Source organism: Semicossyphus pulcher, unplaced genomic scaffold (assembly GCF_022749685.1).
Source record: "Semicossyphus pulcher isolate SPU_LCO1_2020_fin unplaced genomic scaffold, fSemPul1.0.p SCAF_6, whole genome shotgun sequence".
Classification (NCBI taxonomy): domain Eukaryota; kingdom Metazoa; phylum Chordata; class Actinopteri; order Labriformes; family Labridae; genus Semicossyphus; species Semicossyphus pulcher.
Genome location: NW_027211737.1, coordinates 26,313,617 through 26,335,028, shown reverse-complemented (window position 1 = coordinate 26,335,028; position 21,412 = coordinate 26,313,617).

The following is a 21,412-nucleotide window of genomic DNA, read 5'->3' as shown; positions in this document are numbered from 1 at the left end:
CCCTGTTGTTAGTAGTGGATGTCAAATCTGTTGTGATAATTGTAACAACACAAAAGGCCTTTTTTTAGTGCCACTCAGGTAACACAGTTACAAGCACCGTGAATCTAGCTCACTTGAAATTCATTAAAGTCAGTTGGCAGCGTGAGTGCGCCATCAAGCTGGTGAGCACAGGACACACGAGTCAACTACACTAAATCATCTCAAATCAAAGCCTCAATAAGTTTTAAAATATCTGAAATATCCTCTTTGAATGGTTTCTTCCAGTGCGTGTTCAATCTTAGATCTGACAGAAGACAGAGAGCATCAGTCTTACTAAATACAGTCAGACGCGACTCCATCCATCCCTTCATGATGTAACCCAAACATGTCCAAACATTTGAGCTCCGTTGTGTCATTCCATCAGGAGATGAGGATCTCTCAGCCGAGTCGTGTTTCACTGCAGCTCTGTGGTCGAGTGTCTCTGTGGAGAGCTGAGAGCAAAGAACAAAACCATGAATGCACTGATTCACATTTTGTCTCGTACCGTTAACATACTCATGCATTTATTCTTCGTGCTTTGTATGTCATTGTAAAGCTGAGGCGCATCGATAAGTAATGAGTCTTTTGTTGCGCTGGCTTTGGATGCAAATCATTTACATGCAAGTTAAGTGAGCAGAGCAGGGATAGTAGCCCACTTAGCAGCTTCTCTGTTCATGCTCTGCATTAAATATAGCTTCAGTTCGTGTTCTTTCAGGGTCCTTCAGTTTGGTCATCATCATGTAACAGATTTGTTCAGGTAAAGTGACGTCATGTGTCTGTTTTGGATCAATGTCCTGCTGCAAGGGCAGAGGGTTAGGTGTCCTTCACTGTTTACAGTAGAAGCAGCAATATAAAATGGAATGATATTTGCAAACCAAAGCCATGTCCGAAGTTTAACCACTGTGGACAAAGTGGTACGTCATATCTCTTCTTGTGTAAGTTGTGTTTTCTGAAGACAAATCATCCCACTTCACTTAAACAGTCATGTATCACTCATCGTGAATGTTTTCTCTGGAAAATGTTAACAAATGCAGTTTGGCAGCGCGCTGTCAAACGCCTCGTCTGATACTGACCCGGTGGCAGCGTTACAGGAATTCAAAAAACCTATACAGAAATAATCCATCTCGTCGCTGATGGTCTGGTTTGCTTTTGTAGTTTGTTGCTTTAGATACATCAGGATTAATTTTCAGAACCGGCTTCAAACTAAGCGGCAACCTCCGGTGTTGAAAAATGTGCCACCGTGGAAGTGCAAAAAACTGCAGTTTCTTGAGTGTCGACTTGAGGCTGACTCCAAACACAAAGAAAAACATTAGGGCCCATATTAAGATGCCCGTTCTTACAGCGGAAGTAAACATGTTTACAGCCTGGTACCTGGTCTACATAGCTAATTTCTCTATTCAAGACAGCTGTACAGGGGGTGAATTTTCATAAACCCTCCCAGTTTTAATTAGATTATAGGAGCTGGGTCACTTGAGTAACAGGTGGATCCTGCTGGTTGTCTGCTAGACGTCAGCACAGACACACAGTCACTGAACTTAACTTCACCTGTTTGTGTTGTTGGAGCCTTTTGGGGATTTTTTCATTCAAAGTTTGGACAAATAATCTGTCTGTCTCTCTGTGGGATTTATGGAACTTTCTGGCCATGTAATAAGTGTGTGCTCCAGCTTTTTGGTGAATTAAATGCTAGTGTTATTGCATTGTTATATTTGCACTTAGCAGCAGGTATACTGAGCTCGCCATACCTGGCTCGTCAGCTCGTTCAGTGTTCAGTGCTGTAGGAACACGGTGCCAGATCCCCCCCGGCCGAGTCGATGGCCACATTGCAATATTACAATTTCATTTAGCAGAGGCTTTTGTCCAAAGAGCTGGGTCTTAAGCTCTTGAAGGTGAAAGGGACTCTGCAGACCGAATGGAGTTTGGTAACTCATTCCACCACTGGGGGACCACAGAGGAGAAGAGTCTAGTTGGCGACTTAGGGCCCTGTTGTGATGGGAGTACCAGGCGCCTTTCATTGGCAGAGCGTAGTGGGCGGGCAGCGTAGACCTGGATGAGGGCGTTCAGGCAGGAGCTGTTTTGTAAGCTGGCAACACGTCTGGCCCATGTATTTGAAACACAAGAACATCAAACATTTATTTGTACGTCAGTCAGTGCAGGAGTCAGGAGTTGTCGTCTTTTCCCCGGAGAGATTACAGCAGACCCTAGTGATGAGAAGATCGGCGAGTCCGCTACGCCTTAAGTCCGATAAATAAACACCTGCAGTCACTCACCACAAACAGAATCTCCTCTGTGGGAAACACAAAGTTAAACTATCTCATTCTCTAATGAATGAGCTGTTTAGCTTTGATAACACCCCCCTCTCATCCAGCTCCAGAAAACCAACATGGCAGCCATATCCCAAAATGGAGGCTTCTTTTACACAGTCAAGAAACCAGTTTGTGACGTCATGGTGGCTACGTCTATAATTTATACGGTCTGTGCTTCAGACTCCCCACAGGAGCTTTAAAGACGCATTCAGATAAAACAGTGACATAAATGCACTTTGATACTTTATGTGAGGTGTGTTTTTTCAGTCTGTCACCTTCGGCCACAAGCAGTCAATAGGAAAGCTGACAGACAGGCGGCGATTGATCGGCTTCCTAACTTGCCAGGAACTCTGTGTTCTCTTGTCACTCTCTACAGACTGGACATATTACACCAATCATTCTGATAATTAATAAGAATTGGTCAGCAGAAACATCAGAGGTGATCAAAAATGGAAGTTGTAAGTAAATTGTTTATTTCTTAATTGATCTATTTGTTGTATTTAATGTAGTGAATATTAACAAATAGGTCCAGGCACTCTAACCTGACACGTCTCTCCTTGAATGATGTCATGCGGTCCGCAGACACACAGCTGGATGTGCAGCAGCAGCTGTAGCTGTGGCTGGAGTTATTTCAGTCCTGGAACATGTTTACTGAACTATTTATAGATGAGTTGTGTCACTCAGGAAGGCAAGCATGATCACATGAAATTAGGAAGGTGAAGCAAAATCATGTATGAGCCCTGGAGAGGCGTTCAGGGTCCCTCCGCAGAAATCTGTAATTGAAGTATCAAACAAAAATCAGCGCTCATTATGCAAAATGACTCCATACAAAGTGTCAGATGTGTTTGTTCTGATTCATCACCGTGATTTTTATGTTGTCATGGTGAAGCAGATTTCAACACCTGTCGTCGTTTCATCATTACAGAGTATTCAATAAACTGATCATGCAATATGTCTGATGTAAAAAATCTGGATCTGAAAAGAATATCTGTCAGCTAAATGCAGAAGTATGATCAAATTTGTGTCTTTAGAAACTGTAGATCTTACAGACTGGTTGTCATAGCAACAGTGCAGACAGGTGCTCAGTGACACAAAGCGCGAGCGCCGTCCAACACGTCTGGAAGCAGGAAGAAGGCAGAAACATGGAGGTCTGGTTGCTGTGATGGACCCCCCGCTGCCCACCGTACGTACAGTGTATACATATTATATCATATGTTGTGAACAAAAAACATGTTTTCATGTGATACATATGTTTTTCATATTAAACGTAGCAGGAAACACATTCTCTTCTTATGTTTCACTGGAAGTTACATTTTGTACAGTACTAAACTGAAACCACTGGCTGCTTGAAAATCACTTGTAAATTAAATTATACATAAAACCCGCCATGTTTTATATTTTCAATTTAAAGTTAGTTAAAAGATTTTATTGTAAATAAATGTCTGTTAAGTCACTTTCACTGAATGAGGTACCACAATGCTGATTGAACCTATGGCCCACTGATAAAAGCCTTTGCAGTATATAGTATTGTTATGGACTGGGCATCTGTGGCGACTTTCACGGAAAAAGTTAGTTAGTGACGCGTTTTCCATCAGCCAGCAGTGGTTGGTCTGCCAGAGAGGGTAGGCGGAGCTAAGCGGCTGCTTTTCCGGTCTCTGCAAGTGTTGCAAGTAAACAGTAATCTACTATAGCTGAACAAACAAAGAAAAGATCGATGACTACAGATACAACTTCAACAATAAGTGAAAATCCAAAGAAAAAGAAACAAACTCGACGCTCAAATGAAGGCAAACAGTCTGAAAAGGAAAGCGATCGTCAGCGAGGAAAATCAAGAGTTACAACCGGAGCCAACCGTGGACGTCTGGTTAAATTGGGAAGTGTACTTCTGCAGTTACCGTTTACCGCCACTAGAGGCACCAAAAAGGACGAACCTAAAATCTTAGAGATAACATCTGTAATTTAAAACTACCTAATTAAAGCACTTTTTTACATCATAACAAAATGTTAGTGTTTCCTGTTTTATTTTGTAAGTTCTTGCCCCACGTGTGTCATGTCTTGTTTTACTTCCTGCCAGTTTGATTGCCCTCGTTAGTTTCACCTGTTCACCGGCCCGGACTCTCCCACCCACACACCTGTTGTACATTTCTTTAATCGCTCAGCAGCATACAGCCGGCCAGTTGTCAGATTGTGTGCGTGGTCCATTGTGTTAGCCTGCTTGTTTTCATTTAGTCCCTGGACCTGTTTATTCTCCTGCCTGCCTGCCTGCCATTACCAGACTCTGTAAGCCTCTTGTGTTGTCATTAAACATCGCTTGTATTATTGCATCTGCCTGCCTGCTGGCTGAGTCACTGTGTCTGCAATTGGGTCCAGTGCCCCTAATGTCCTGTGATTTGTGACATAAATAGGTTTCATGTAGCAGCAGAGTTCAGAATCCAGTCTTGTTAAGAAGTGAAGCTTACTACTGATATTTTCTGTTATATCAGAACAATAAATATAACCATACCAGCCAACATTTAGATGTAAGTGTAAGGTGCAGCATGAGACTGGCTGTTTTCATGACTTTAATAGAGTCAGAAACTCTCTCGTCATAGATTTAACCATTTAATCCACCTATCCTTCATCCATACTGCTTATCCTGTTCAGGGTGGTGGAGGGGCTGGAGCCTTTGCTAGCTGTCATTGGGTGAGAGGCAGGGTACACCCTGGACTGGTCGCCTGTCAATCACAGGGCTGACAGATAGAGACAGAAAAGCACATCCAGCATGTCTTTGGACTGTGGGAAGAAGGCGGAGTGCCCGGAGGGAACCCACGCATGCGTGAGGAGAACATCCAGTGTTGTGACCAAGTCATCTTTGCTCAAGTCCCAAGTAAGTCTCAAGTCATTTGGTCCAAGTCTCCGGTATCCGGTCTTTAAAAAGGGAAAAGACAAGGTGTTAGTAGCCCGTCTAATAATTATATTATCTGCCAGTTTATATAACCTGTTCAAAAAGTATGACAATGAATTGTATCTGTGTTCTGCGAGGCGACAGCACTAACCACTGTACCATTGTGCAGTTATTGCCAAACAGAAATACAGTTATACTTGCTGTTGCTGATGCCCCCTGTGTTAACCAAGCAGCATGCCATGGCTTTACAGGGAGCACAATGCAAACCCTCCTGTCCCCCGTATACAAGAGTGGGCCAAAGCAGCATTGGTGGAGCAGGGATCAGTAAGAAGGCATCCTTGTGAGAATGCAACAACTAATGCAAAGCTTCATTTGTTTATTATCTGTTCTTTATTCAGACTCATGCACACTAGGTCGACAGTCGTTTATGTTTCAGATTTCGTTGCTGCGTGTAGAGGTCTTTATGTATAGGTATAAGTATAGGTTTTGCACGTTAGTTTCACAGGTCCAAAACAACACCAAACCAGTGCGACGGGGCCTTTGTGCCACATCCGTCATCTTTAAACAGAATCTAATCACAGTAACACAGTTCTGTAGGAGGAGGAACAAATGAATCTATCAACTGGAAGTGATGGATCGTGGTATCAATGGTATCTGTGTTTAATTCCTCCCACACAACAACATGCATCTCATTTTGGAGCAATGACGTCCATCAAATATGCATTATGCACATGTCAGCTGACCTGTTCAAGCAGCGTTGTGCTGTCCTCTGGGGGCTGAGCAACACAACACGAGCCATCAGCACAGGGAATCTGAACTATTAAATGTGCTCCCCGGCCCTCTCCTCTTCGTGCAGACGGGGTCACAAATGGAGATGATTCCAGCTCAAATAAATCCCGGTGGTGGAACACGGCGTGCACGACTCGCTCAGGCTTTCTTACTGCCTACTCCACCAAATAACCTTGATGGAAATAAAAGTGGCCAGGTAGCTCTCACTTCAGATGATATCCTTGGTAATGGATGTGGACAATTCCTCCCCACACCTACAAGGTTTGTTACAATGGAGAGGAAGTGAAACATCACCGAGTGAATAGACTGCAAGTCGTCTGCCCGGATGGAGAACATGATTCATCAGTGAGGACGCTTTGTTTTGTTTGGTGCATTTGAAAGAAAGAAAGATTGTGCAATCGCCACACTACTCACAACATGGAAGACTTGTGTGTAGGTAAACGGAAATGCAACAAATTGCAAGGCTGAGAATGGACTCTGTGCTAAGATAAGCTGTACTGTCTGACACTGACAGATACCAATGTGGTTTTACACCTGCATGGTACATTTGAAGCAGTATAAGATGTGCATGTGTGTATGTGTGAGAATGAACAGTTGTTTAAATGCTGTTTTGTTCAGCCTGTATTAGTTTCAGTATTTTCTATATTCTTTTGGTAAGTCGTAATGTGATTTACATTCATGTTGAAAAAAGCACCAGTAATATTTTAGTAGGTTTATTTGTGGGTAAAATGAGTATGAATCACACAGGCACTTCTGGGCAGCTTAAGAGTCTTTAGGATGCACAGGTAAACATCATAGACTGTATAAAAAGATGGACGACATGACAACTCCCTGAAAGTGAAGCCAAACCCTCTCTATCGCCCCCTGCTGACTGGCAGCAGTATAGGTCATAAAGCCCGCCTCCTCCATGTTAACAGATGGGACATGAGTCAAACTATAAAATCAAAATACACGCCCGATAAATGTTTCTCAAGCATGGTTTCTGTGATTATAGTTAGTTATTATCATGCTGATTTACGTCCAAGTGTTCATTTTTCTAACAAGTTTATTTTTAATCAGTTATTTGATGCTGTAAAAAGGATGATTGACAGCTGTGAGTGTGGCTTGGTCCTGTGTAAAACGACAAAGGCGGCTTCGTTACGGCGCTGAGGCGGATCGGCGATGTAATAAGGGCTAGTCATTCACACTCATACTCAAACCTGTGGGACTGTGGGAGCACCTGGAGAGACACCACGCATGCACAGGTACCACATGTGACCCCTTGCGTCCAAACTGGGATTCGAACCAGGAACCTTCTACCTGTGAGGCGGTAGAATGTACCAAATTGAAGCTACAGAGGTACTTAGGCTGTCATATTTTGAAGCTTTGGGCCACTGACCAAGCTAGTTATCAGTTAGCTTTGTGTTAGCAAGTGTACATCTTGCTTACTGTAAAGAATTAGCATTGCTAAAAGTGCAGAGACAAAAGGCTCCACAAACAGTGAATAACAACCCCTCAGTCTGTGTAGCTGATAATAGGCTGCAGCATATTGATCTTGAGACAGACTGAGCCTCCTCTGTAAGAGCCGCTGTCACCTTGCTGGGTGTGTGATGCACCTAAATTAGGAGGCGGTCAGTTATTTTTAGCGGTTATCTAAGTCACTGAACAGACATTGTTAGATGGGCTTTTTATATTCTATCAAACACAACAGTCTTCCAACACCCTGGGTCCTGTTCATTACTATGATTGGATCTACTCCTCCGTGTTTTTCAAATCAATAACCACAGACCAGCTGACTTGTTTCACCGAGTTAGAAATGTGAAGATGGAAGCGAGAACCAACGGCGTCCTTTGAAGCTCGTGTCCTGAAGGTCACAGCGGCTTCATGAGCTGCGTTCAGCCTCTGCGAAGCACCGCTGCCCACGCAAAGGTCATAACAGCTACATGAATATCACAGAGGCAGTGTGTCATCGTCGGTATTGAGCCGGGAGAAGGACTACGTAGTGTCAAAGAAATCAATGCAGGAGAATAAATATTTCATTAAGTGACACATCTGATCGGGGGAAGTTTTTAAGCATTAATCAACAAATTATTTCTACACTTCAGTTCACGATGGATACTTAGTGCAGTGGACTTCTGTTGTACAGTATTACTTATAAACACTGAGTGAATGACAAAGGTTAAGTACCTGTTTCCTTTGCCAAGCATGTGGAGTGACTCTGTGGAGCCAATCAGGCAGTTTAGACTGAAATTTGGTAGCTTATAATGACATTCTAGGCCTGTGGTTATCCCTTCTCTTCCCCACCCTGTGATGACCCCGCCTTGTGGTTGCTTGTTGGCTGTTTGCTGTCTCTGGGTCCTTCTCATTATAGTAATTTGCGCATCCTGCGTCCCTCACTTGCGTCATTCCTCACGTCTTAGCTCCTCCCGGCGAGGTATTAAATGAGAGACGCGAGGACATAGTTGGCAAATTTGCTAAATGAGAAATCCTTGGGTCAATAGCGTCACCGTTAGGCGGCTTATCTTACTGATGACGTGCTGCTCAGCTGTATCAGCTGTCAAACCGATCTTTAGCAATGCTCACAGAGCCGCTTCTTTACAATCTGAAACCCTGAAGTGTCTTTTATAGACGGACGGACAGTAAGTTGTTTAACATGGCCAAATATAAGTGGTATCACTTGTGTTAATTATTTTAATCATTTAATCTTCCTTATAAGTTATCTTTATGTACAGATCAGTGTTATTATGATTACTGATTCTTTTTTATTTAGTTGCATTTTGTCTGCACAAAAATCTAAAGTAAAAATCCAAAAGTAAATAATAAAATAAATAAAAGGCCTTCTGCTGTTTTGTGTGATGCCACGACACTTTGTAATGAAACTATCCTGTATGTAGTTATGTAGTTGTAATGTGTGACTGTATGAGTGAATATATTTCGCCATCATGGCGCACTAAACTGTTATTTTCTATAGATCTGCACTGTGAGAATAAAGAGTGATTGGTGCGGAGGCGTATATACTACGTGCTATATACTGCATACTGCGTTCAGCGGTAGTATGTAGTATGGAGGAGCTTTTCAAGTTCATTTTGCAGTATGCTACGCCGGGTGGAAGTAAACAATAACCGCCGCTTCTTTGGCTATAGCGCCCCCTTCTGCTGGAATGTTGCTGCAGTCCATCATTTCAACTGCCGCTGTGATGTTCCAGCGCTTTGCATTGTGGGATACATTAGGCGAGGTAGACTGGTCCGATGCATACTGGAGATTCTTTCTGAATCAGTACCACATCCTGGTATTTTTGGCATACTGCACATTTTGCTTTTGTTTGCATACTGCATACTACAATTTGGCCAAATCAGTACATACTGCTAGTATAGTTTGGCTTTTCGAACACAGATCTCTCTCTCTCCTCCAGGGGCATTTAAGAAAGTGGAAGATCCTCCATCATAGCGGAGGGGGAAGTATTACCGGGTCAGTCGAGGAGAGAGGACGCGAGGATGCGCAAATTTATGTGATGAGAAGCACCCTCTGTGTTTCAGATGCCAGTGGGTGTGGTCGGGTCATCACCACTGGAAACACCAGGGCCCGGTGGTCCCACACAACAGCCCACTAATCATACTGATTTACTGATTTCCAAACTTCATAATGTTAGTTAATTTCATGATTTGTGTTTGATTAAAATAAAACACGTCTTTTTTAGCAAGTTCTTGAAGCACATTTGTACTTGTCGGCCATCATAGTACACCATCAACTTAAAGGTTAAGGAAAAATAGCTCTGCTTGTATTTATTCTGTCTCTCTGTGCATCATGCATGTTGTATGTGTCTCTGAATGTATGCTAGTGTGCTTGTTTCAGCCATATGTATGTATGTATGTTGTATTTCTGCCTGTCTGTCTGTGCAGGATTTTACATGTGCACTGTCTCGTGTATGTCAGGCACGTTGCTGTAACTGTGTGTTTTAAGTTTTACATATCATCAAATAGTTAAACTTTTTCAGCATGTAAAGTCTGCACAGAAATGTGAGTGTTGTTTCTCTTGCTAAAGAAACATCATTTTGTCACAGTCAGCCATGTTTTTGTTTACATTTGCTAATGTGCACCTGGACCGCTTCGAGAAAGGACGGAACGCATCACTTCCTGTGCTACTGAAGATTTATCGCCGTAAAGATCTGCATGTTTAAAGCTGCTAATATACAGCAGCAACTAGAAGTAGCTCCATCATGATTTTAAAGAGTAGTTTGTCACTAAACTGAGCAGCTAAATATAAAATGTATGAGATGATTTCTTCAAGCTACAATGTAATGAGCAGCACATAGAGACTTGATGGAGAGAAGGTCCCTGGAGAAAGACCTTCATCTTGATCTTGTCCTTGCTCCTCATCACTGACAGCACACCTGAGTGACCGTGGGGCAGAGCACTGTGGGAGCCGACAGGAGCAAACAGGGCCGAGATTGGAGAGCGGACAGACTAGGTGTCAGGGTGACAGATCCTGGAACCGGCTCGTCCCCACAGATCAGCGACAATGTGCAGTGACAAGAGGCAGCTCAGGATTGACTGCTGCGGTAACTGTTAGAGACAGCATGGGAACACCTGAGTGTACTCGAGTCTACACTCACACACCAACTGCTGTCAGTCCTCACTAAGCAGCGCGCTGCAGCGCCACAACCTTAACAGACCGACAAAGTGACATCGGCAAGCTGTGTGATTAAGTCTCAGCTACACATCGCAACTTCACTCAGGCCGCCTATAGACTAACACAGAGGACGCATTATGTGTAATTAGTAGGTTAGTGACCTGGTAAAAAATCACATATTAATTGTGAATCGCTGCATAGTGAATTTGCATGTCAAGGAAAAAATTATGAAAGAGGGTTCGGAGAAATGATCGCACTGTTTCCAACCCAATAAGTAGAATACTAATGAAGTTGACATCATTATTTCTTCAGGCATAAAATTAATTATGTTAACTTTACAGAAGAGTACAAATTGTTTCCTCAACTGCAGTGAACCCCTTTGGGGTATTTAAGGTGAACTAATTCCCATTGTCCTCTGTTAAAGTTCACTTCATTTCCCACCCCCAAAATGTAACTTTACTACAGAGATTAATAGTACAATCAGAAATCATTTAAATGCAGTGTACAGGCTATTCAACTGAACTACAATCAACCCTATTTAGAGCTAAACTATAACCGACCCTTTGCCCCATGCATCTGCTGTCTTAAAAAGACAGGACGTGTGTGTGTAATTATTGTTGAAACACCCTTTTGTCGTAAAAGAAGGACCCCTGAAATATATTTGTTATTGGGACCACAGTCTCGGATCCCATCTGCTATAGTCTGATGACGATGTAGCCTCTGGGGACAACGGTGAACATGCCGGGCGTGTGGCCAGCAGTAAGCGATAAAGACTTCCCGTCAAGACTTCCTTTTCTGTGTGCTGCATTGTTTACAGAAAAAGAAACAGTTTTTCTTGTGATTTACTGTAATTAACGGGTCTTAAGTTTGCTGAAATAACAACATGATGCAGATTAGTAAGAAGTAAAAATTAAGCTTTGTCAGGTCTGTCCTCAAGAGGAGAAGAAAACAACTTTTAAAATGCTCGTTAGTTGAACGGAGGTCGGATCGATCATTTCTGATGCATTCAAGGAAGTCAGGGAATCTGAACACTGAACGGCTTTCATGACACGTCCAGCAAATTTATCTCAAGTTGAATTTTAGCTCTAGATTGTTAGCTGTTAGCATGCAGATGTCTGTTTATAGAGATTAATAAGAAGATAAATCATCGTCAGATCACGCTAATGGAAGCAGGATGCGTGTTACGTTCTGCCTGCTTTGCTCTCCACACAGACTGTTTTTCCTGAATACGCCGCAGCCTGCTGATATGTGATCAGTCAATATTACTTGGCCAATAAGCGTATAGTACAAACGGAAACCAGAACACTTGCCATCCCTCAAAATCCACGTCCCTGCCTTCAACATTTCTATGTAGAATCTGTAAATGGAGATTATGGGGACCATGACAGTCTTGACCACTTCTCCTCTTACCACCGTTTGTGTTATTATACTCAGAGGAAGTAATGAAGTTCTGAAAAGTAGTTGCTAAACAAGGTCTGGCCACCAAGAGGATAAAGGAAAGCGAGGAGAACTAGCTTGGTTCAGAAGAAGGGGCTCCTTGGTTCTGGGAACTTATTGGACTTGTTTTGCTTTTCCTTTTTTCGTGGGACTCGTAGAGTTTTTTAGGTTTCGGTTTTTAATTGTTAGTTTCTTGTTGAACTTTGTTGACTTGTAAGACTTCTCCACAGTTAAACGTTCACTAAAACTGGACAGCATTTTGTACTCTCCAACCAAAGTCCTCTTGTTTGTCGTCTCTGTGGTCACATAGGTCTCTCTCTAAGGTAAGAGATATTCCCCCTTGGGATAGGCTGACACAGTCTAATTTACCAATTAGTTAATGTAACCTTAAATTATGTTGCATTTTTAAAGGTGTCGCTTCAGTTGCCTGATGTTTTATTGCTCTAGCAAAGGATAAAAATGTGATTTGTGCATACTTTGGTTTATTAGAGGTCTTCCAAAAGGTTAGGGCACGGGGCCCCGAGACTGCTCTTATGAGTGTCCTCGTTCCCAGAGTGAACCTCCTTTAGGGTGGGCTGCTTAAAGGTTTGATCTTGAAGTACTTTCAATCCCCTAACACCAACTGCACACACATTTTCCATTGTCATTTGGCTGTCAGAGAGACTGACACAGGCCTGAAATAAGTAATGCAAGGACCGCTGGTGATTAAAGAAGCCAAGTCGTTATTCTGGTCTTTTTAAGCAAGCTGTTGGAAACCTAGGTCAGAGGTTACAGAACAGCCACTCTGCAGGGTTATATCCGCCCTGAAGGGTGGTATCGGTTATATCATCTCGAAACCAAGACACAACATAACACTCCACTTAACACACGGTCAGTCAAGTCAAGTCAAGTGAACCTTAAAGCACCGTGTGCATGATTTAGAATTTTAAACGAATGAGCAGGAAAACTTTGAATCTTAAATGACTTTAACAGATCCAACACTCATAATAATTATGCACAGAGTGCCTTTAATGCAGCTCATGTTTTGTACATTGCATAAAAAGCCTGCTACTTAATGTCCCTCAGCATGATAAATGCTAATGCATTTTAAATCCAGCAGACAATAGCTGACAAAGAATAAAAGTATGCCTTTTGCAGGTCAAAGCGTTTACTGTCATTTCATAAGCAGAGCTCTGAGGCTGCTGGGTGCAGAGCGCTTTTCTTTCACCGTTCTCAAAACACAAAAAACAGGTGATCAAGGTCGTTAGGAAGACAAAAAGGAGCTGAACACAACTGAGGTCCATCAGGCTTGTCACCAGGAGCACTCAGCCTGTCATAAGTGTTATTTTAATGTTTGTCTAATGTGGCTCGAGAGGCAACTTCCCAAAGTTTAACCCTGATGATGTCACGAGGGTTGTATCAGACTTGGCACGATAACTAAAAGTTCAACTACCACTAGGCTGCACGGTGGTGCTGTGGTTAGTGCTGTCGCCTCACAGCTAGGAGGTTCCTAGTGGAGTCCCAGTTCAGACTGTCTGTTAAGTCACTATCTATCGCCGAAGTAGGTAGTGAGGTAACACAATGGTGATTGAGCCTATGGCCCACTGATTAAAGCCTTCGCATTTGCAGTATATACTATTATTACAGATTGGGTGTCTGCGGCAATTTTCGCGGAACAAATCACAAGCGGAGCCTAGTTAGTGACACAACGTTTTCCATCAGCCAGCAGTGGTTGGTCTGCCAGAGAGGGTAGGCGGAGCTAAGCGGCTGCTTGTCCGGTTTCTGCAAGTGTTGCGAGTAAACAGTAATCTACTATGGCTGAACAAACAAAGAAAAGATGGATGACTACAGATACAACTTCAAAAATAAGTGAAAATCCAAAGAAAAAGAAACAAATTGACGCTCAGATGAATGCAAACAGTCTGAAAAGGAAAGCGACCGTCAGCCAGGAAAATCAAGAGTTACAACCGGAGCCAACCGTGGACGTCTGGTTAAATTTGGAGGTTTACTCCCGCAATTATCGTTTATCGCCAAAGGTGCACCAAAGAGAACGAAACTGAGATCAAGATTAGACCTCTAAGCTCAGCTAATCAGTCTGAAGAAAGGAAGCAATTCTTTCACGTTGATTAAATTGGGAATATTCTTGTCCTGCTTGAAAAATCACTTAGAGACTGCTGGTACACAAAGAATACAACACATATTCTGTGTGTAGGTACTCTGGATATATTAACTTATTACACAATGTTTTAAACATACAAATATGTGGCAGATTATATTTATAGCAACCTATTTGTTCAGCTGGGTAGCTCCATCACATTAGAGTTTAATATTTGGAGAGTCAAACAGCAAGAATTTTTTTTTAGGTTTGTCTGAAAAATCTGGTTCACAAGATGTTTGATACATTTCCTGCCATATGTTGTTACTCAGAGAGGTGCGATACTGTGTGCATCTTCACAGGTAACGAACAAATCAGAGATTTGAATGTGACTGTAAAGTCTGGCACTGATGATCTTCTGTGATGGTTACAATGTTTTTCACTTCTCCATTATGAGCTCCCTGAAAACAAGGAGGAGCAACAACTCTGATATACTTACATGAATATAGAGACAACAGCAATGGAACATATGGTGGCTTTACACACATACACTTACAGATCACAGTTCAAAACGATGCACAGCCTCATCCCTTGCACGTCGTGTAGGAGGGCTCTGCTTCTTGGCAGACTGCATCTTGAACATGTGTGAAAATATAAGGCGATGAGTCAACACTCAGATACTCCTCAGCTCGAGTAAGTCACAACATACGTGGCGGTAGAATCAATAAAAGGTGCACAGGCAGATCTCTACTGTGTTCACTTTGAAGTGCACAGGGGCGGGGGCTCTCGTGTACAGTGCCTTTGATGCTGGCAGTTTTAAAAAGCGTGCACTTACCTCCCAGCAGTATGACGGAGTCTAATTACAGCAGCCTGCCTCCAGAAACTCAAATGAGGGAGAGAAACTATTTTGGCTGTCACTGCGACTCAGTGCAGATAACTTCTCTGCATGTGGATGTGCTCCAGGCCCGACCCCGCAGGAAGTGGCACGGACTAATAGCAGACTCTCACGCTGTGATTGGCCGCTGGTGGAGGCCGTGGGAGGAAGTTGATATTTGAGGACACACCAGATAAATCGGATTAACTCATAATTGACATGTTTACTGGCGTATTTATAGCTTCCATTTGATTGGAAAGTAGGGAACAAGGCTAAATCCACGCTCCAATTACATCTGAGGATGTGAGTGCTGGGTACACGTGCGCCCACGCTACCTAACAAACCTGATTTAGATCGCTCTGTGCCTGAAATTAATTGAGGGTGACCTTAAGGAGGCGTAGCTAATTGAAATATTTCCTGCAGCTGCAGAAAATGCATGAGCACTTCTACGTTTAATGTGAAACTGGTGAAATGTTACACAATATTATGTGAAAATTATGTAAATATAAACCTTCTTAAAGCTGAAGTCACATAGTCAGGCTTTAGGAGAGGAGCGTTTCATGCAAATGCCACACTGTTAGTGTGTCAGATTTGCCTAAAGTCTATATTATGAGCCCCGAGGAAGTCACACACTCAGACTTTCACGGTAAAATACAAACCAAAGCAGCACGCTCTCTAAGCTTTCTGCCTTCAGCCTTTGTAATCTTTATCAAAGACTGGCCTCGATTATAAGACGATAAGAATCTCGCTGCCATTTAAACAGTTGAGACAGTTTTGGTCATCTCTATAAACAGATAGGGTTGCAAAATATGTAGGCCAGGGAAAAGATCGTTGTAGTTTTAGTTTGTTGTTATTCAAAGTCCAAGACTGATCATGTTTGAGCGGGCACACGCAGGGACAGAGAGGCAGAAATCATTGGCTGGACTGCTACACGAAGCCATCAGAAATTCATTTTTAATAATCTATAATATCTACATGTAAATGCAGATAACAATTCATCTCTCAACTCCAACCCCACACTTGCTTCTTAAGTGGACAGTTGATTTTTTTTTTTTAAATGACCATCGCACAGCTTCTCTTTAAACGTTGGCTGTGGCCCTAAAAGGCTAAGATGTCGTCAGACTGCAGTTTTGACGACATCTTTGTTGCTAAGTCTTCCTTGTTTTCACATTGAACTTGATAGCTGTTAATTGTCAGTCTATTGGTAATGGCAAAGGGGGGGCAGTGATGTCGTTTTGATTACATGTTCTGTCTGTGTTTGCTGTTGTCTCACTGTATCTGGACCTGATGTCCTCAATTTGCACTTCTTTCACGTTTTTGGATAATTGAAAAGCTAATGATTCACTTCTTGCTCTTCGCCATTATGAAATCTCTATAAGGATCCATATAGAGGTGTAGCAGTCTTGTAGCGCTATGGGGCTCGCTTACATTTAGGTGCACATTGTGTTTGTATCATGCACACAAGCTAGCTTGCAGGCTAAGCAATGCACATTCCTCTCACTGGTTCCTCGCTATTTCATGAACAGCAGGGGGTGGTGGTAATGCAAGCTACTTATAAAATTAATAGTAAATAAATAAAACACTATGAATCATATATTTAAAAAGTTGTTTTGCAAAGAAAAGGAATTTATTGAACACATTTATTAGTCCCTTAAGATCCATTTGCAGATGAACATTAAATGTAGGGAAAACTCCACCATTATTATTTTTTGTGTGAGAAATGTCAGTAGTTCCAACATTCTCTAAAGAGATAAAACATCCCCTTCTGAACCCTCCTCATTGGTCTGCATTGTGTATTTTCTGTGAGAACTTTAACCACAGTGATTTTCCCAAATGGCATCAGTTTTAGAGACATATACCCCTTTCCCACCAAAATTAGGTGACGCAGGTTTTTCAGACCCGGGAGGACCCACTAATAAATGCTGTTTATCTCTTTTCCCATTGCCAGTGGAGTATATATATCTATTACTCATTCAGTCTGTGTATCAAACTCTGCGCCGACAAATTTGGAACGATGTTCGAGCTCTGCTCGGACGGAGACAGAAGGAATTTGTAGCTGAGATGACAACGAGTCGCAGAAGTTACCGACGGAGCATAGCATCGCGCCTCAAAGGGGGCAGACATTAGCGTGTCGACACGGGTTTTGTGTTCCCATTAATGCCGATCGGAGCCGAGGCGATAATTACCCGGGTCTACTGCAGAGTCATTTGACCCAGGTCTGAACCTTTCCCTCTAAGCAAAAAAGCTGAGTGTTAGCGGGTTATTTGACCTGTGGGAATGTTAAGTCACGTTACGTCATGTTACGTTAAGTGCCACATGAAGTAACACAACAGTGATTGAGCCTATGGCCCACTGATGAAAGCCTTTGCATTTGCAGTATATAGTATTATTACAGACTGGGTGTCTTGTGTGACATTTGCAGAAAAAAATCACAAGCGGCGCCCAGTTAGTGACGCGTTTTCCATCACCCAGCAGTGGTTGGTCTGCCAGAGAGGGTAGGCGGAGCTAAGCGGCTGCTACGTATCTACATATACTTTGTACATAAGAGTCCATTCTGCAGATATTGTAAATATGTAAACAGTGACTTCATACAAGATCATACTCAGTCTTTAAAATATTTTGTATATGGTATCTAAAAAACTTGTTTAGTGTCTTTTTACACTTAACTAAGTCCATGTGTTTTTTGTATCATGTAATACATGGAAGACTATAATTGTGTGTGTATAAGCCAATCTATAAACTATACAGTACAGTATGAAAAAAGAATTATGTGTGTCCGTGCTTCACCGTGTGATTTATCGTAGTTATTTGTATGAATGTCTCTCCAATTATTACCTCCTGCTGCTGAGCGTAGTCTAAATGATGTAGTCACCATCTCACGCAGGCTCTTTCCTCGTCGCTGAGTGTTTACATACATGCAGCTCTTCACATCTTCTCTCTGTGCTTAATCAAAGCTTCTCCACTTAATTACTGGGGCAGATTAAAAATAGTAAAGCCAGAGCGTGTGCTCCCCCGTCAGCCCCCACAGCCTGTCAGATCTGGCAACCGAGACTGTGGGCAGCGCAAGTGCAAGACTCATCTGCTGCTATCCTGTCCCCCTTTGATGAATAAACTGCATCGCACATAAACATCTCACCCTCCTCTCCCGCTCTCTGATACTGATGACACACATCGGGAGAAGTGCAGGAGTGAGAGCGACTCGGACTGAGGGAGCGAGCACTCCTCCTCTCCGGCACAATGGTGCTCATTCCCCGAGAGTAACGCCTGTTGACGTGGCAGCTGAGAGGCTGGACATCTTCAGGGAAACACACAAAGTCCACTAAGGCCTGCGTGCAATTCATGTGCCGCAACAAAATGTCAACATGCTGGCCGAGGCCTTGTTCCTGCACTTTACTGCAGGGACTTTCAAACACTTTCATGACGCTGCGGCCCACAGAGACACAAAGCCCCATTTAAAAAGCTTCTGTCCCTCTGACTCCTCAAATGATGTTTTATGTTGAATTAGTGCTGAGTTATGTAACAGGGTTCAGTGGACATGGAGAGATACTCAGTGTGACAATGGAAAGTATTATTAGAAAAGTCCTTATGCCATAATTTGGAACAGTCACAGCAAATCATTTGACAGATGGTGAAATACAGGACATGGCCTAAAGTACCAACAAGTCAAACAAACAGATGGTTTTTAGACTTTAAGGTGATGACGTTCAAGAATATTAACGGAAATTTGAACAGATATCAGAGGAGATATTTTGGCCCTGATGCAGCTACAATCAGGACAGAAATGTCACTTTGTTTTTAGCATCATGTACACATTTGTTTACTATGTGTCGATATAACGATGCTCACAAGTTACTCATTTTGTATCAAGTCCTTTAAAGGAGCAGTTCTCTGGAAAAAGCCACTGTCAGTCTAAGCTGGTGTTCTCTGTAATTGATAGAAGCAGTAATATTTGAAATTGGCGCCATAGCTGTGGAGAATGGTGTACAAACAGCTCTTGGTTTTGCCCACTCTACGTTCCTACAACACCCAGCGTGCATTGCGCCCCTCCCTCTGAAAGGAACGGCCCAGCGAGAGACGCTGGAGTGAAATACTACCGTTTTCGCTGCAGGCGATGGCTCAGAGCGGGACAGAATCCGAAATATGACGAGAATATACCGGTGGATCGTCTAAAAAATCTTCAGGTCTGCAGTCTACATTTCAACCTGACGATTTATAACGAGACATGACATCGGAGGCAGGCGTCCTAGATTGAGGAAGTATAGTTTAGCAGGATCCATTGGAGAAGCGGATAACGTCCTCCAAAGACACAGAGCTAAATTCTTTTTCTACCATAATGGCATTAGCTGCCCATAATAGCATGATAGGACTGAGGCTGAAAATTGGCAAACTGGCCCTTTAAAAAATATTGATAATATGGTATAAAAAAACATGGGTGGTTGCATCACTTCTTTATGTAATGGGGACTTCTGTATCTGCCAAATCAGCCCTGGCACATTTAGCCGGCCCCTGTCACACAACTGTGGAAGCGACAAGAGAGAGCCAAGCGTGCACTGTGCAGCCACAGCAGCCTGCACACGCTGCATGCTCATGCTGCACTAATTACTTATTTTTGTAAGGTTCAGAGAGCTGCTTGTATCAGGTTGAGATGTCAGGTTGAGAGACAATAAGTCAGGCGTGAAATTGACCTAAATCTAAAAATGTGTTACTATGTGAAATGCCATTAAGTAAGAAAATTCATGATTTTTTCCCCCTTTTAATCATTGCTGTCAGGGAGTGTAAGTTGTGTCTGGTATTTAATTCACTGTATTGATATTTATGTTATAATTCATTTGAGAATTTCTGTTGAATTATTGATTGATTTTTCCTTTTATAAGCAAACATTTTTTATTTAATTATACTCTTATTTACTTTTGTGATTAAATGGGAAATTTTTGAGAAATCATGTACCCACACATACTCGCATACATACAAAGTATCAGTATCATTAAAATTGGAACAGAAAGTATCTGTATTATAATTAGGTATCGCCCATCCCTAGTTTGTGCTTTAATCATTACAATAACATTAACCCTTATTTGCTCAGGAAAACCTCAAACACCTGCAGATGTTCTGATGCTACCTTCACTCGCTCAAAGGATGCCAGAGCCATTGACTCAGTACAGCACAGCTCACTGGTCCTGACTGAAAGAGAGCTAAAAATCTATATTGATTTCCATTCATTTTTCTTTTTCAAAATTCTTATGACCTTGGTGTTGCCTCAAAATTACATTTAACATTATAGCCATTCAAAATTTGACTTTGAAATCCCCATCAAGTTAGTGGTAAATATTAGCATGCTAAACATTAGCCTATAGGTCGTATGACTGTGTGCGATGTGAAAGGGATCTCTTCAGGTGATGATCCCACACATATATACAAACTCTGTATTGTTATGGCTGTACGACTGCAACTGTACTGCTTTGGTTTAGTCTCAGAGCTTTATAGTTCTCAGCTGCGGGAGAAAGCTGTGTCCAACATTAAAACTAAATAAACTGTACACTAGCAGCCCTCCATCTAACAGCAAACACACAGTTAGCAACTACATGGTGAACGAGGTGGAGCAAAAGGAGAAGTAAAAAAAAAAACACTTTCATTTTTAGTTAAATTAAATGCTGGTCTTATACTGGACTGAGGCCAGAAGCACGACTCTAACTTGATAAAATTGATGTCGCTCTGTCAGCCATACTTTGCTGTGTCACCTTAAAAGCTGATAATATATCAATGTAGTGTTCACAGCTTGGTTTCACTATCCCCTAATGTTAAAAAAATGGGTTATTGCAAGTTTATCATTGTACTTTTGAATGAGTTAGCATGCTGATGTTAGCATTTAGCCCAACTGCTAAATGGTTTTAGGGCCTGTGTCCGCTGACCACAATTTCAGAGCACTTGATATCTGATATCCGCCCCTTCTCGATTGACGAGTGCGGCGATGTTCCAAAAGCTGAGCTATTTTCAACTGAGAGCGTAGCGACAAAAAAACGCTGAAAATAGGCGCTGCCAGAGTTTTTTAGTTTTTATTACCCAAATATTCTCTAAAGAGATTTAGCCTTGTCCTTAAAAACACAACCTAAGATGGTTTCATACATTAGCACTGTTTCACCTGACTGTCCTCCAGTTGCTTCTATCTTTGAGATCCAGTGAGACTTATTCCCCCCCACTTTGAGTATTTGGACTTCCCACCTTCTGACCGCAAGAGACGGCACTTCACAGATGTCAGACTCGTCCTCTTCCCCACGTCTCCACAGGACAGTCTGAGAGCAGACAGCTGTCGCCCAGACACTGAATAAAAGATCAGGCTCCGAGCAGACACGGAGTAAAGGCGCCTTTTTACTGGGTCACCATCCTCTAACACGTCTCCAGAGTCCTCGCAGTAGCATGACGGCCTT